General features: G+C 38.1%; 1 protein-coding gene across 18 annotated transcripts in view; it reads right to left on the bottom strand.

Moving 5' to 3' along the window:
• Positions 1-18,480, bottom strand: part of MAP2 (microtubule associated protein 2) — a 301,478-nt gene that overhangs the window by 204,868 nt on the left and 78,130 nt on the right. The gene's annotated exons all lie outside the window — the stretch shown is intronic.

The raw sequence follows: 18,480 nt of genomic DNA, 5'->3' as shown, positions 1-18,480 counted from the left end.
TAGTAAAGAAAGCTACTACTGAGGGTGGGAACTGTGGGAAATGGAGAGAAAGAAAAGACAAGCAGAGTGCATGTGTGTGAGGGGGAGACCAAAGACCAGTGGACATCAGTGGATGCATGAAGATGACAAGTAGATTTATTCATTCAATAAACAGTTACTGAGCATCTAATATGTGCCCAAAACTGGGCTGGGAGTTAGGGGCTCATTATATTCAAAACATAAAATACTCCTGCTCTCTTGAACATTCTAGTTGGGGGAAATAAACAATAAGTAATCACACAAATAAATATAAGACATATCAGATATATCTATAATATGTAAGTGCTATGGAGAATAAAACCAGGGTAGGGCAGGTTGGATTTAAGTGTCCAATTTTCACAGGGGGTGATATGGCTACGTAGGATGCTTATCAGATATGAGACATGAGAGCTATTGCAAGAAACTGCGACAACTCCAACCTGTAACTTTAGCCATTACTTATCCCCCAGATGCCAGGATTAGTATAAAGAACTCCAGATAGTGAGGGTGTAGAACTCATGAGAGCCCTCCAACCTGGAGGTCTATGTATTCAGACATTCACAGATCTGGTTAAAATAGGTCTGGGAGAGAAGAGAAAGTATTTGTTGGTTTTGTGGTCAGTTTTACAGATTCGTAACTATATCCCATCCAGAGATGTGCTGTGGAGGATCGGGCTAGGAAAGAGGTGTGCACTTTTTTTTTTTTTAAGATTTTATTTTTCCTTTTTCTCCCCAAAGCCCCCCGGTACATAGTTGTGTATTTTTATGGTTGTGGGTCCTTCCAGTTGTGGCATATGGGACGCCACCTCAGCATGGCTTGATGAGCAGTGCCATGTCCGTGCCCAGGACTCAAACCGGTGAAACCCTGGGCCACTGAAGCGGAGCACGCTAACTCAACCACTCGGCCACGGGGCTGGCCCCAAGGTTTGCACTTTTTATCTTTCAGGTCTGAAATGAAATTTTTCCAACACACATGACCACAATCAGAAAATAGGAATCCTGTCTGATTGAGTTATAGTTCTTATAATAGCAAAACTTCCTTCTTTCACTTTCAGGATGGCAGAAAATAGTCAGGACTTAGGTCAGCCAATACTTCTGAGAAAGTCCAGCACAGATAGTTCAATTAGGAGGTAATTCCATAAATTCTAATGTAGCTTCTTGGTTATTTTTCAACATACGATACAGAGGCAGATGGACAAGGATTTGCTCCCAGGCAGAGTCCCAGCCCTTTAAAATTTATAAATGCTTACATCCTGAACTACAAATGCTCATGTATCTTACCCAAATAAATCCAGAGCACTCTAAACACATACCAAAAAAGGGGAAACACTGACTTCAATACATACCACAAAGCTACAGTAATCAAAACAGCATGGTACTGGTACAAAAACAGGTGCACAGATCAATGGAACAGAACGGAAAGCCCAGAAATAAAACCACACATCTATGGACAGCTAATCTTTGACAAAGGAGCTGAGGGCCTACAATGGAGAAAAGAAAGTGCTGGGAAAACTGGATAGCCACATGTAAAAGAATGAAAATTGACCATTCTTTTTCATCATTCACCAAAATAAACTCAAAATGGATCAAAGACCTAAAGGTAAGACCTGAAACCATAAGGCTTCTAGAAGAAAATGTAGGCAGTACACTCTTTGACATAAGTATTAAAAGGATCTTTTCGGACACCATGTCTTCTCAGGCAAGGGAAACAACAGAAAGAATAAACAAATGGGACTTCATCAGACTAAAGGGCTTCTTCAAGGCAAATGAAAACAGGATTTAAACAAAAAAACAACCCACTAACTGGGAAAAAATATTTGCAAGTCATATACCTGACAAAGGGTTAATCTCCATAATATATAAAGAACTCACACAACTTAACAACAAAAAATCAAACAATCCGATCAAAAAATGGGCAAGGTACATGAACAGACATTTCTCCAAAGAAGATATACGGATGGCCAATAGGCACATGAAAAGATGCTCATCATCACTGATCATTAGGGAAATGCAAATCAAAACCACACTAAGATATCACCTTATACCCGTTAGAATGGCAAACATAACCAAAACAAAAAGTAACAAATGTTGGAGAGGTTGTGGAGAAAAAGGAACCCTCTTACACTACTGGTGGAATGCAAACTGGTTCAGTCACTATGGAAAACAGTATGGAGATTTCTCAAAAAATTAAAAATAGGAATACCATATGACCCAGCCAACCCACTACTGGGTATCTATCTAAAGAACTTGAAATCAGCAATTCCAAAAGTCCCATGTATCCCTATGTTCATTGCAGTATTATTTACAATAGTCAAGATGTGCAAGCAACCTATGTGCCCATCTACTGATGATTGACTACAGAAGATATGGTATATATATACAATGGAAGACTACTCAGCCATAAAAAAGGATAAATTGTCCCATTCACAACATGGATGGACCTTGAGGGTATTATGTTAAGTGAAATAAGCCCAATAGAGAAAGACAATCTCTGTATGACTCCACTCATTTGTGGAAGTTAAACATGTAGACAAAGAGAACAGATTAGTGGCTACCAGGGGAAAGGGGGGTAGGCACAAAGGGTGAAGTGGTGTACCCACAACATGACTGACAAACAATAATGTACAACTGAAATTTCACAAGGTTTTAAACTATCATAATCTCAATAAAACATTAAAAAAAAAGTTTAAAAAATGTTGTTAAAAAAAAGGAACAAAATAGAAATGAAACAAACCAAAAAACAGAGTAAGAAAAGTCTCCCTCCAGCCCTTTCTCCTTGCGCTCACGTGTGGTACCCATTTGCATATTCTTGGAGCTGAATTTCCCTCCCCTTTCAGAATTCTCATGCACTCAAACAGTGAAATAAGCTGCCTGTCTTTGTATATTATTATCATTTAATCTCTTCGTTTTCTGCATTCTCATGAGGTCACCTCCTAGACTCCTAGTTTCCTCTTTTAAACCACAGCTGCATCAAGCTGACAAAAGCAGAGGACTTATGAGAAGAGTGATTGGGCATTTTGGGCATTCCCAACCCGCTGCTGGTGGAAATGCTTTCTGAAGTATCAGATCTTTTTGAAAAGCCCATACTATGTTTAATTATGCAGACATCTCCCCTGCATTGCTTTTTAAGCTTTGAAAATATCAAAATCATGACATGACGTGAGAAGAATTCCGTTTTGACGAAATGAAAAACACAAAAATTCTTCTACTCAGGAAAAAAATGGAATGTAATGGAGAAAATAAATGCAAAAATAGAACTGGCTGCAAACCAGCAGCCACAAGAAAAGAAATATTGCAGGAAATGGAACTAACCAGTTACTAGAGTGAAGATTTTTTTTCCCAGACTTGCTTCAGGCAGAGAAAAAAAAGAAACTGTAAATTAATGTAGAAACTAAGAGTTTGGACAAAGCTACATATGTAGTCTTGAACTATACAGAATTCCATGTGAATATTCGTTTTTTGAAAGGACAATCAGGTTTAAAGGACAAATTTAGTGGAATTTCCAAAGTTAGTCTTCTTGTGATTCTTCTGATATCCTGGTGAAACTTGAGTTAGAAGCCTTGGAGCTTTGAGGAGTAAGGTCTATATAATTTGCCATGATACCCTTTCCAAAGGCCTGATTATCTTTGTCCCTAACTCAAGTCACTCCGAGGATCAGTCCAATCAGAAACCGAGCGGCTTTGACAAAACCCCCCTCAGCTCAGCAACAGTCACTGCCACAAATTAGCCTTCCATGAATTAATAGTCATCTGCACACCGGAAAATTTTATAGTACGAAAGTTCTTCCCTTGCTTTATTCTCTCATCGTAACTTAACTCATATTATTCGGTTATTTTGGTATAAAATATACTGATTGTTTTTTCTTTTCTTGCTTTTTTTTTTTGAGGAAGATTAGCCCTGAGCTAACATCCACCACCAATTCTCCTCTTTTTTGCTGAGGAAGACTTGCCCTGAGCTAACACGCATGCCCATCTTCCTCTGGGACGCCTGCCACAGCATGGCTTGACAAGTGGCCTATATATAGGTCTGCACCTGGGATCTGAACCAGCGAACCCTGGGCCACCAATGCAAAACGTGCAAACTTAACCGCTGCACCACCAGGCTGGGCCTCCAACTGTTTTTTAACTGTTTTATGCCTAAGAAATACCATTTCTAAATATGGATATGGAAAATTGATCTCTTTATTTATTTATTTATTTTAAAGATTGGCACCTGAGCTACCATCTATTGCCAATCTTTCTTTTTTTGTTGTTCTTCTTCTCCCCACAGCCCCCCCAGTACATAGTTGTAGATTGCAGTTGTGAGTGCCTCTGGTTGTGCTATGAGACACCACCTCAGCATGGCCTGATGAGTGATGCCATGTCCGAGCCTAGGATCCGAACTGGAGAAACCCTGGGCCACCAAAGCAGAGAGCACAAACTTAACCATTCAGCCACTGGGCTGGCCCCTGATCTCTTTGTTTTTAAGAAAAGATTTAGAAATAATTGTCATTTATTTGCCAGGGGATTTTGGAAAACCAGTGTCATCGAAGTCCAAATATTTACAATTTTTTTCTTCTTTTTTTGAGGAAGATTAGCCCTGAGCTAACATCTGCTGCCAATCCTCCTCTCTTTGCTGAAGAAGACTGGCTCTGAGCTAACATCCATACCCACATTCCTCTACTTCATAAGTGGGATGCCTACCACAGCATGGCTTGACAAGCAGTGCCATGTCCGCACCCAGGGTCCAAACCTGCGAACCCCAGGCTGCCAAAGCAGAATGTGCAAACTTAACAGCTGCACCACGGGGCCGGCCCTTACGATTTTAAGTTTAAAAACATTAGCAGCTAACTGACTTGATAAAGTCATTGACAAAAGGTCTGACAGCCCCTGGGCATATCTGCAGGGATGGCAGATTCAGGGCTGTAAAAAACAGCAAATAATTTTTATATAATCTCCAATAGCAGATTTGAATTTAGTGTGAGGTGTCAATAAAAAATGGTCCCCAGGAACTCAGACCTTGTCCTGACACCCAAAGCTGATATGATCACAGTATTTAAAAGTTAGAATATATATACAATAGAAACCATATGGCTTATTTCCACTTACTTTACATAGAAGAAAACCCAGGTCTCAATGTTGAAATTCCTTATTCAAAGTCACACAGCTACTTAGCAGAAGAGGTAAGAATTGAACCCAGGTCTCTGAGTCTCAAGGGATATTGATGGTCACTAATCCTCATGGGGTAAGAGAGCTCCAGTCAGTAACAGAATAGCACGACAGGTAATGAATTGAAAATAAATATATGAAACTTTTTGTACGTCCTTGTTTTAATCCACAGAAACTTATTCACATATAAAGCAGTGAAGGTCTTGAGACATTTTATAACTAACATTTCACAACTTTCAGGCAAAAGATGTAAGGATTGAAAAGAGGATGGCTGATAAAAAGGTTTCTGAATCAAAGTATTTTGTGGAATTTCCTTTACCCACTCTCCTTGATTTCACAAATTTAAGAATGAAAGTTGATGAGTGTGCACTTTAAGCAAGACACTCTGTTGAGTGCATTGTTACTTCATTTGTTTCCTTTGATTATCTCAATTTTTAATCTCAATTTTTTGAGGCCATTATTATAGCATTTGTCTTATAGCTACTAAATGCTAGAACCAGCATTTGAACCTATTTGCATATGATTCCACAGTCTATATTTCTATCCAATGAATTTTAGTGTTTGCCTCTTGAAAGCTGTCCTCCAACCCTGCCTACCTCCTTATCATTCTCTAATAAAACATGTATTTCTTTTTAAAAAAACAGCCTAAAGAAGCTGCTTCTCCCTGTGGAAAAAAAAATCATATTCCTAAAATTAGACAGAAATAAATATTAAAACTGATTCTAAATAGGAATAAATGAGATAAGTATTTTCAAAATGAAAATATCTATAGAACATCTAAAATGTCTCCTCAAGGTTTCCATGCCAACCTTTCTAGAAGACTAAAATAGGCTGTGAAACAACATTTACTCACACCACATTATGTAGGCTTTTGATATATTAAACTGTTTCACTATATTTTTTTTAATAAGCCCAACTAAATTTTGAATAGTTAGCAAATGAGAGAAGTAACACTGGCACGAGTCATCGGTGAGTCAGGCAATGTAGCTTTTCTTCTTTTTTAAATGAGAGAAGCCTTAAACACAGATCTGAAGGATACTTTTCATTTCCGTTAACTTTCTTTTTATGTATACCCATACTTAGTCATAGCTTTTCAAAATAGAGCTTTAGAAAAGTACGGCTTAAAATATCACCAACACTAAGTACTTAACATTGAGTCTGTAGCAGACAAATCTGGAAATCTAGGGCACTTCCATCCTTGATTCAGACCACCTGGCAAAAGAAAACTAAAGGAGTAAAAAGCCAAATTGAGCTGAACAGGTCTGCTGAGTTCTCTCATGCAGTCTGAAGAGATTTCTTTTTACTTATCAAACTCCTTAGGGCAAATATTGTGGTTTGATTGACTGCTGGAATGACAGGGGCCTCCAATAGGGAAGAAGGGACTCCTGCAGTTCAAGAGGGGCAGGAAGGGGGACCTGGCATGTAGATCCAGCCTCCAACATGCAGATGTCAGCCCAGACAAGGTGGTTAGAAAGGGGATACCCAGGATAGCGAGAGAGGGGACACAGAGGCACGGGGAATAACGACAAAAACCCAACAATAGCAACGAGAGTGATCAATGAGATGAAAATTCCTTCAGGCAGGGTGCAAGGTTCCAGAAAGACAGTAATGACAAGGCATATATGGTCTCTGCCTTCTAGGAACTTAGAATCTAATTTAAAAAAAAAAAAGAAGTTAATTAAGGAATGCAAATAAAGTAAAATGCCATGATAAATCGGATTCAGGGTGTTATGGGAGTGCATAGCTGAGTCATTCAGCCCAGTGGACGGGCGGCTCCCCTGAGAAGCTGATGTCTAAGCATGCATCCCCACAGAAAAATGGAGAATAAAGGGAGAGGAGGTGGCAAGAGATGCGGCTAAAGAGCTATTTTCTGGTACTAACTAATGTAAGGTGAATACAAATATCAGAATTTAATTTGTGCCTTACTAGGCTTTGCATAACCATGAAGTATGTCACATCTAAAGACAGGATTCAGGCAACCATAGATAAACAGGAAAAGACAACTGTAAACTCATCAGTCATGAATACACTTATTTCATCACCCATAACTGTGGGCTATATTGAGTTGATGTCTCTTTGGTCTACTGGTCTGTGTTTCTTCTCCATAAGTTGTAGTATGTTTGAATGGAACAGTTTTATTTCTGAGGGGGTAGCATCAACTAATACCTCCCAAAGGTAGACAGACAGAACAAACTTCTACGCAGAGCTTTTGCAAGACCCTACTTTATGACGCCGCAGCACCAATTTCCTGGGCTGAGGTCTCGGGCCACGCCCCCTCACTGAAAGGGTGGACTGATCTCAAAGTGCCGGTTCCCTGGGTTATCAGCTCAGAGGGATCACGAATGTGCCTCGATTGTCGTCTTTGAAAGGCACAGAGTCCCAGCTGACAGAGTTCTGATATGGCAAAGTCTCTTTACCGTTTTTTCTGAGAAAGGAGAGAGAGCAATCTTTACAGCTGATTGTAAGGATTTTTTCTTACAGGTTTCGGTTAAAAAAAAAAGAAGATTAAAGAGTTTATAAGAAGCAAGGTAGGAGCATAAAGACAGACAGACGAAGGTGGGAGAAAAGGTTATGATCCAGTCACACATCCTTTGTTCCTGAAGAATAAATTGTGTTGTTTCCTAGTAATGACAAAAAATGGGGGACGGGGACTTGACAGGTCCTGCCACAAAAAGGCTTTAAAAAGTCATCAATTGATGAATTTTTAAATTGTTAATAGACGAGGACAAACCATTTCACAAACTCCATCTTATATTCAGATGTGTCACATAAATGTGCTGTAAAGGACACATACGTACTTCAAAGGCTGTTCGAGTTACCACCTGAGTAAGACAGCAAGATTGTGCCTGCCATGGTTCCTTCTAACACACTTCTGGGAGCATACAGTGCTCGCAAAAGCATCTGTTGGATGAACAAATAATTTACTAGGTGTCATTTTACACAGACCAGAAATAAGCTTAGCCTGCTTCAATACTAAAATAGGAAATTATAAGAAGCTCTAAACCTGACTTTGGAGGCAAATTGGCATAATGACGGATTTTCAAAAGACCCCATGCATTATCTGTAATCTCACTGTTATTAATCAAAATTATTTCAATCAGACAAGATACTGTCACATATCCCAACATGCAATTCAGCATGAACAGAGTTCTGCTCAAAGGCTACTCCATGATAGGGGCCAGGTGAACAATAAATCCAAAAACAACCAATGGAATTTAAAACTACAAGTGCTCTGTAGTCTGCAAAGTTTAAGTAATAGGGAGCGAGGTGAACGATACTGCTGAAAACTGTCCTCTGAAACTATATCTCCTGAGAAGTAAACAGCCTCATGAAAGGGAAAATAGTTTGCCTTGTCTAAGAACGACTCTCAGAAGCCTTAGGTTGTCTGAAGAATCTTCCCTTTAATACACCCCCTTATAATTAGAAGTTAGGTCTTCACTTCCAAATTAGTAAAACAAAATAAACTAATATGAAATAATCCTTCTGCTGGAAAGATGGAGCCCTGTGACATTCTCTTCTCTTTGCACAGAGACTAACATTTGTGTAGGTGAAGGCTGCTGCTTCATTATTACTCATTATTAGTTTTCTCCATGTGCTTCTTTACAGTGCTAATTTTATGCACACACAGAGAAATATACATTTTAAACTCTTCCTACTAAATTTAAAGAGGAATTTTAAAGGGGAAAAATACCCTGTATAGGAAAAGCATATGGGTTTTAGCTCTGCATCTGCATCCACACTAAGAAATGAATCACTGAATGTCTGCTAGGGAAGACCGGCCTCGGTAACCTCCTGATCCACTACCATCAGCAGATGCTCAGAGTGCAACCTGAGTGTTACTGCCAGAAAGCTCATAATTGCAGTAATTAGGATCACGTGACCTCCAGCTAGTCTTACTTTAAAAAAAAAAAAAAAGCAAGGGCAGGCCCATGGTTTCACTGGTTCGGATCCTGGGCCCGGACATGGAACCGCTCATCAGGCCAAGCTGAGGCAGCATCCCACATGCCACAAATAGAAGGACCCACAACTAAAATATGCAACTGTGTACCAGGGGGCTTTGGGGAGAAAAAGAAAAGAGAAGATTGGCAACAGATGTTAGCTCAGGTGCCAATCTTTAAAAAAGAAAAGCAGATGGCCAACATTAGCATTTGAAGGAGCACTGGAGGTCTTTTGGTTAAAGAGAGGTTAAGTTAAATGCACCAGAAAGCTGTGAATGTCTGGCCTCAAACACACTGGCAGGAGTAAAGTGCTTTTCATATTGTCCGTTCTGCTCTCTGCAGAGGACCACCTTCCCTTAAAGGCCAGATCTGAGTGTTACTACACCACCACTGTACCCAGCAACCAGGTTGCTATGAGTGTGAGGAAAATTGTACTTAATTCTTTGCATTTTAAAACATATTTTTTTTGTTTTAGAATATATTAGCAGTCTAGTCAAAGAATTGAAACCATCCATTGACTACTTTTCTTAAGAAATCATGATTTTGTTCATTGTAAGGGCAAATGCAAATTAAAGTAAGAGGCTCAATTCTCCCTGTTGAAAACAAGGATAGAGACTTCGCCTCTCTCTCTTTTAGAATTTATTTCACTGTTCTTTTCAAATGTGTTTAAATATTTATAATGGCTAATTAAGCCTCTGGCCACACTCAAACTCAGGAAAGTTTCCTCAAAGACCTGGGAGCCCTCTGTCTGAGATGCAAACAAGGAGGGACGAAGCTGCTCCACCTCCCACTGCCCGTGGGTGAGGACCTGACTGGTGGGCTCCTTGCTCCAAGCTGTAAAACTACTTCCTGTCATAAGGGTAGGAGAAGTTTGTTTTTCCTCTGGAGAAAGCCAATTAGCTAACACGGATGGTCACCCCAATTGCCAGATAAATTTAGTCCTCTTACTTGAGGACTAGTCATTGCTTCTCTTGAGAGCATGTATGTGGTGGGTTGTATCTGCTTGGCTATATAAAAGGGTGAAATATCTTTTGGCTTTGCCATCTCTTAGTGGACTGCCTGTGATGTGCATCCCATTCTAGTTTAATGCTTACTCAATAACAGAAGCGTTCTCTTTCTCTACTAACCTTGTGGAGAGGATTTCTGGGTTGGGAGAAGTTTTTGTTTTTTAATTATATTTCCCCAAGAATTTCAATTCCAATTAACCCTTCACACTGTAGTGTAGCCCTTTTAGATAATTTAACAAATAATTTAAATGGTAGAATTCCAAATTTCCCATTTGAAATTTAATAGAGAGTACTTAATTTTATTACTTCATTTACCTTTAATTATAAACCAGCTTGGTAATATTAATACCAAAACAAAATAAATCCAATGTCAGTTGGAACATTCAGTTCCCATGTGTTGAAATATGATGTTTATTTTTTTCTTTTCACAAAATCTAAGACAAAACCATAATTTTATTAATGGAAGCTCCTGGAACAGACATCCACACTAATATTTCTCTGTGTAACTATTCCTTACACACACACAAAAGCAGGAAAAATCTCATGATGGATTAGATTTCTGCTCCTAGTTTAAAAAATAGATACGCATAAAAGTAGTTGATAAAGTTAATTCGTATAATAGGACCCACAAAATGGAGGCCACTCCAACAGCCTGGCCCATGTCCCAGATCTAAACCTGAGTCAGCCTGCACTTTGGGGAAACACCTGTCAAGGAATCCTAACACACCAGTCACAATCCTCCAACTCAGCTTTGGCTAGCTCACCTTACCCTGGAAAACAGGCCCTGCGACCTTATGAGGAAATCCCCGGCCTCCTAGCCAACCCTGCCCTGCTCCTGTGTTACCTCTTCCAACGCCCTATAAAGACGCCCTCTTGCCCCAGATCCCTCAGAAATAGTGCTGTGCCGCTTATAAAGCAGTGCACTCCGCTGACCCATGGATTGTTCTCCTTGAATTCAGGAAATCAAACTTGTTACTAAATTGTATTATTTTTGTTATTTGACATAGCTCAACAAATATTTGTGGAAAGAAAAAAAATGGGAGACTGAGACAGACAGAGAGAGGGAAGAAGCAGTGCCTGGCTCCAGAGCAGACCTGTCCTGCCCCCGGTTCAGCTTCCTAACGCCCAGTCCTCGCTCCCCACTCTGTGCCTTGGCTTCCCTAGACGCCTTTCAAGAAATGCCCTTCTTTCTCTACCTTCACTTTCTATTACGCTCATTTAAACTCGAGTCACCATTAAACCCAGCTGAAATTCCTTTCTTTAATGATGTCCTTGTAAGCCACAGTGAGTTATATCTTCTCTGGATCTCTCCGTACTTGGTATGTGACTGTATCACTGTGTATTCATTACACGCATTCATTGTCCCTTCCCTTAACTTGACTGCAGGCCATTGGAGAGCAAAGTAACCATTTGTAATACTTCTGAAGCATCCACTGAATCTAGCCCTCAAATGAACTACAAGTGTATTCTCAATACTTGATTTACTAATAACTGCTCTGTTTCATTGGGGCTATGCCTTCTCATGAAGACTTACTTTATATATGCAAAGATTTTAATATGAGAGAATACACAGCAACCCATGATTTAGAATTCTATCGTTTATAAATTCCCATGAAACTATGAGAGTAAAGAAAACAATCTGGTTGCCCAAAGTATAGACCAAGCAAAAAACGGTTATCATCTGGACTGTTTTACTACTTTTTCCCTTTCTTTTGTAAAATTTCTGTTTGCCTGCATTTATCTGTGACTAGAATTTTTTACATAAACTTTTCTCTTCCTCACTGTCCTCCACCCTGTAAAGTGGTGTACTTCCATGTGGGCCACCTTAGCTAATGACTCCTGCATCCAAGAAAATGGGTCATTGTTTGACCAGCCGAGTGGGACACCATTTATGGCAGTGTCAAAATGATGAAATAAAGAGATAAGTATCAAGAACAATATCTGCGTGGCATTTATGAGATAACTCATGAACTGGTAAAAACATCTCTGAGCAAACCATGACACAGAAGTGGAGAAGATACCATGTTTAATCCAAAGAGAAACCATCTACCTGGAAAACTTCCTGAAAACAAAATCAAAGCAAATCACATTTCAAACCGTTTTAATGTCTCCCACTGGCATTTTACCATACATTGTAGAGACAGACATATTATATTTCTAAAAGTTTTCTACCCTTTTTGCACAATGAAGTAATTGACTTTTGCATCTTCTGTATAGTATTTATGTAAAAATGAAGAGCCTCTGTATTTTCTAAACACAAAGTTAAAACAATTTTTGCCACTTGGTTTCATCTTCCTTTTGCAACTGAGAACCTCCGTAATAAATAACAAGGAAGTTTACTAAAACAGCCTAGATGTAGGAAAACCAAAAAAATTAACAAATGTTTATTCAGTCCCAACAACGTAAGAAGAACGCAGCAATTCCAGGTATGGTGGAGGAAATAGAATGATGTTTGATAGAAGGGAATAAAAACTATTTAGGTAACTACATTTAGATGTAGTGGTTCACACTTAGAGTTTATGCAGATTATTCAAGCACCATAAGAAATTTTAAGGTAACTTAATTATTAACACGTAACATGTACTTTTTATGTCGTGGAATACTTGCATGAAATAGAAGAAAAGGTGGTTACACGCCGCTGAAACACCTACGTAACAGCTGAGCCCGAAACAGAATTTCTCTCTGATCATTAATTTCACCTGGCCTACACAGCCACTCGTCTGTGCCTCACACTACAAATAGGAAAAGATTTACATCTTAATTTCCAAATAGTTAAAAGTAGTAGAAAACCTCAAGGGGCAAACTAAGTAAAAAGGTCCTCTCCCCGAGATATTATTGCCAGATGGTCTGTTTCAGATCTCTGAGTGCCTAAGAAATCATGGAAAGTCAAAGCGAAATCTGAAAGGGTTTGCACCTATGAAGCTATCAAGTTAAGCATCCTGCTCAATGACTCATTTTTCCATATTTTCAAACTTACCTAAAATTTTTAAACAATAAAAAAAACTTGGAAATAAAAATCATAACGAGAGAAGGGAATTCTTGTAATTTTACTATCCCTAATGGTTTCAGAATTGATGCCCTCAGCGCCTCAATGGTCATATCTATGTTTCCTCTCCCTGTTGTTTCATTTATTCTCTGCTATGGGGCTGATATTCCCTGTGGCTTGCTTAGGGCTCTGTAAAGATGCAGCACGGGTGTTTTTTAAAAAGTGGGCAAGCTCATTCTTGCACCCGGCTCTTGTACCTAGAGAGCTACTTCTGGCAAGACCCGAATACATAACAATAGGCTTAAGGACAAGACTGAGAAACCACTTCCACTGTAAACGTGAAATGTCTTCAGGCAAAAGATATCAAGTTCACTGTTACTTATCATTCTGAAGATGAATATCTCATAAATGAAGCCATCACTGAATGGTGTGTACTTGCTTATTACAAGCCAGTAATTACATTTAGGTAAGTATGTATTTTTCTATTTAGTTTTTATCCAAAAAAGATTTTTCTATGTTTTTAAGAACTGTTATATTTCACAAAGGAATAAAAAACTGTGTCTGGTTTAATGACTAAGTTTCTCTATTCATAAAATGAGGATGATAGGACTTAAAATTCCAAGTATCTATTTATATTCTAAAAATTAGCTAATATATTAAGTGGTCACGTGTTCTATTTTAGAACCGTAAACTTTATTCAACAGACATACAACCATTACTATATGACAGAAAGGAGAGAGACAGAAAGAGACATGGGTAGATATGTAAATATAGACACAGATGTATGTGTACAATATATTAAGTGTTTTTTCCCAAGATCTTCACTAATTAGATTTAAAATAGTAGAAAGAACAGTAAACAAAGCAAAGACTCTAAAGCAACATAAGTTGATGGTCCTAAGACATGGAATGAAACCAAATCCACTTTGGTTTGTTATGACAAACGGTTTTTCAACTAACATTTTTATTTTGCTAAATACCTGGAAGGAATTAGTTCACAAAAGGCAGATAATTTTACCTTCTTTAACAGGAATGGCCCATGAAGTACGCCCAAAAGAGAAGCCCTTGTATTGCTCATTGGCAAAACTATCCAATACCAGCACACACATCCATGTATCTATCTAACGTATATGTATTGTATGTTCTATTCCTTTTTCTGCTTTGCAATTGATGATTTTCTATTCTTAGATGAGTAACTCAGGAAACTTAGTGTCTCATGTAGATTTATAGAAGCTGAAGAACAAGAGGGCATATCCCCTTTCAATAATATAAGGTCCTTACTTTGCAATACATAGGCCATAAAAAAAAAAAATAAAGGATTTCTAAATAGACTCCTTCGTACATAAGAAGAAAGTGCACTTTGTATGTTTTTAAATCCTCCAAATTGCCCTAATAAGATATAGGACCAAATTAAAGCCACGGTATTCTTTAATGACATAAATGGTCTGGAAAAAGATCAGCTGTGCTATTCTCTGGAACGGCATTCTTTCTTTCAGACGAATTCAGGAAAAGGATAAAAGTTAGCCCACCAATGAGTAAACTCCACAGGCTGATGTCAGAAGCACGGGGTTCGTATGGAATACATCCAAGAGTTGTCTTTTGTAGCCATTTGACACCACAAACAGTTAAGAAAAAAAGAACCAGCTAGAATACTTTCTTCTTACATGGAAGAAATAGATCCATCGCTTATTATTGAAGATATTTCCAGTGGGTTGTGTTTTCCTATTTGTCCTCTGTGACAAGCAGCCTGATTCCTCAGTCAGTCAAGACTACCAAGCAAAGGAGCGATTCTGGAAGCATTCCTGAGGTACTTGCTCAGGTCAGAGGAGGAGACTGAGCAGGGAGGGCAAGCCTGCCTCTGAGCCCCTCCCCCTCCTCTCCACCTCTTCCATTCCTAAACACATCATGAGCTTATTTCTTGATTGTAACATTCGTAACAGGAAAGGATTCGTTTTCACAAAAAAGGAGAAAATAAGTTATTTATGATGCTTCAGACTTCAGAAAGCTGCACAAGAGGAAGCAAATTCTCCTGGGACTGACTGGTCTTTCCAGGTTGAAAGGTGATTCCAGCAGCTTTGTGTCTCTCCTTAAAGCAGTAAACAAATAATTCAGCACTCTACAAATCTTTCCAGAATCTCACTCACTTTGCCACATGTCAATCCAATAATTAGAATTCCGGATGCGTTTTCATCCATAAGTATTATAATCATATTATATCATATTATAATCATATTATATTTATTATAATCATTTTATGCTAAATTTAAGAATAAAGCAGAAAGACAATCATCTGTCTCACACTTTTACTTTTTTAAATTCCCCAGATTAAACCTAATGATTATTACTGCTTCAAATGTCTTTTCGGTGAGTTGTTAAAGTCCTTGCTTTTTTGCTCAACTTCTTCCATCACCAAGGGAGAGAATACAGCAATTAATAACTATAACATATATACACACAGATACATACGTATATTTAGCTCTATATTCAATATACAGATACGTAATAAAATTGTTCATTGTTGCTTCTAATCTTTGTAATTCATACAATATTATTCCCTGGATGTCCACTACTACAAGGCCCTACCAGGGCAGGAGGCACAAGGGCAAAGACCCCAGTTGCTGTGAGTTGCCAGGGGAGATAAGACACATCCAGAAACAATCATAACATAAGAAGTGTGAGCAAATGCTGCAAGAGATGTGTGAAGCCACAGGAGGCAAGAAGTGGGGAAACATCTTCTCCCCGGGGTGCTACTGACACTTGACTACATAGCTGGTCAAAGACTTGTCTGTTTTGACTCTGGAAGCTCAAAGCCTTGAAGCTTCCTAGTAAGACAGAAGAGCATCTTCTCTCCCCACTCCTGATTGATTATATTAGAGTATTAGCATTTTCTATGCTGTTTTGGGGGTTTTGTTTTTGTTTGGTTTGGTTTAGTTTGGTGAGGAAGACTGACCCTGAGCTAACATCTGTTGCCAATCTTCCGCTTTTTGCCTGCGGAATATTGTCCCTGAGCTAACATGTGTACCGATCTTCTTCTATTTTGTATATGGGACTTGGCTCGATGAGTCTTGTGTAGGTCCACACCCAGGATCTGAACCTGCAAACCCCAGGCCACTGAAGCGAAGCACACGGACTTAACCACTACGCCACTGGGCCAGCCCCCACACTGCTGTTTTTTTAAAGTGAGAGTCTGGTTAATTGTGCAATATTCTGCTTAGTTTGTTAACAGTATCTTTAATAAAATACATAATATGACTCAGCAGAGCACAGAGAAATTACTTTCCAGTCAGTTTAAAATACAGGATATATACATAAAACTTCTGGCTTCTTTCATTTATATATTTTATTTTACGACAATAATTTAAAGATCTTCGTTACTTTTATTCCATCTTAAGAGAAACACCGGAATTTATTACTCACATAAAAACTAGGAAAAGAAAATGCCTTTAATAGAGGTTTTGAAAGTGAGTTGAAAACCTCCCTATTTAAGATTCATAACTATACATTATTTCATTTAATCTTTAAATGACGTATAAGTTAATTCTGTTCCCATTTTACAGACAAGATAATAAAATCAGAGAGCTTGACTGAAGCAGCTCAGCAGTGTGGAAGTATAGAAGGCACCAGAATTCAAGGCAGAGGGATAGACTAGAATTAGCAGAGAGGCCCAGGTCCAGGTAGAAACAGCGAGATACTAGAAATAATCTGGAGGCCCAACAATGAATAAATGGTGAAAAAAATTCTGGAATATCTGTAGGATAAAATATTACCCAGTCATTCAAATAACATTTTCAAATAACCAGAAGTTATAGGATACAAAGTTTAACTTCAATTTTGTGAAAACAAAACAAGACAAAAATTGGAGAGAAATACATCAAAACATTGGTAGCAGTATTAATAATAAAGAGAAAAAATAATTCAGAAAAATCAATACTGATTTTTTTAAAAGGTAAAAAGTATGGTATAAGATGTTTTTAAGAATCAGTATGAAGCCTGACTTTCTAGTTTCTGGACTTTACTCTGATTCCCTTTTGATCACCACAATAAATCTAGTTAACATCTGTGACCATACATAAAGATTTCTTTCTTGTGATGAGAACTTTTAAGACCTACTCTCTTAGCAACTTTCAAATATGCAATACAGTATTATTAACTATAGTTGCCACGATGTACATTACAGCCCCATGACATTTATTTTATAGCTTGAAGTTTGCGCCTTCTGACCCCTTCACCCATTTCATCCACCCCACCACCCCCTGCGTCTGGCAACCACCAATATGTTCTCTGTATCTATGAGCTTGGGTTCGTTTTTTTAGACTCCACATATAAGTGAAATCATACAGTATTTGGCTTTCTCTGTCTGACTTATTTCACTTAGCATAACGCCCTCAAGGTCCATCCATGTTGTCACAAATGGCAAGATTTCATTCTTTTTTATGACTGAATAATATTCCATTATATATATATATATATATATATATATATTACATATACATATCACATATATATATATATCACATTTTCTTTATTCATTCATCCATCAATGGACATTTAGTTTGTTTCCATATCTTGGCTATTATAAATAATGCTGCAATGAACATGAAGTTGCATATATCCTTTGGAGTTAATGTTTTCATTTTCTTCAAATAAATACCCAGAAGTAGCATTGCTGGATTTATTTCTAATTTTTTGAGGAACCTCCAAACTATTTTCCATAGTGGCTGCACCAATTTACATTCCCATCAACAGTGTATAAAGGTTCCCTTTTCTCCACATCCTCGTCAACACTTGTCTGTTTCATGACAGCCATTCTACCAGGTGTGAGGTGATATCTCATGCTTTTGATTTGCATTTCCCTGATGATTAGTGATGTTGAGCAAATTTTCATGTACCTGTTGGCCATGTATATGTCTTATTTGGAAAAATATCCATTCAGATACTCTGCCCATTTTTTCATCAAATTCTTTAGGGTTTTTTTGCTATGGAATTGTATCAGTTCTTCACATATTTTGGATATTTACCCCCTGTCAGATATATGACTTGCAAATATTTCCCCCCATTCAGCAGGCTGCCTTTTTATTTTCTTGCTGTGAAGAAGTGTACGGAGATTTCTGATACCCCTTTTATATATCCCTACCCATATCTTGCTTTTATCTGGCAACACTAGTTATTTTCTCAACTAATATTATTATAGAAAAACAAACTTTTCTATGAGGAAAATCCTTTTTTCCTGAAGCAAAAGAACTTAGCTCTAGTTGAGAAGAGAAACATAATTTTCACTATATATCATATTTTGTGTTGAGAATCTGTTTCTGGTGAATTAATACATTTTTTTAAAAGTCTTGCTACATGTAGCTGCTTTAACAAAATGTGATTCAAATAACTGATT

Source organism: Equus caballus, chromosome 6 (genome assembly GCF_041296265.1).
Source record: "Equus caballus isolate H_3958 breed thoroughbred chromosome 6, TB-T2T, whole genome shotgun sequence".
NCBI lineage: Eukaryota > Metazoa > Chordata > Mammalia > Perissodactyla > Equidae > Equus > Equus caballus.
Note: the sequence above shows the minus strand (reverse complement) of the source record. Positions and strands in the feature narration are given on the sequence as shown.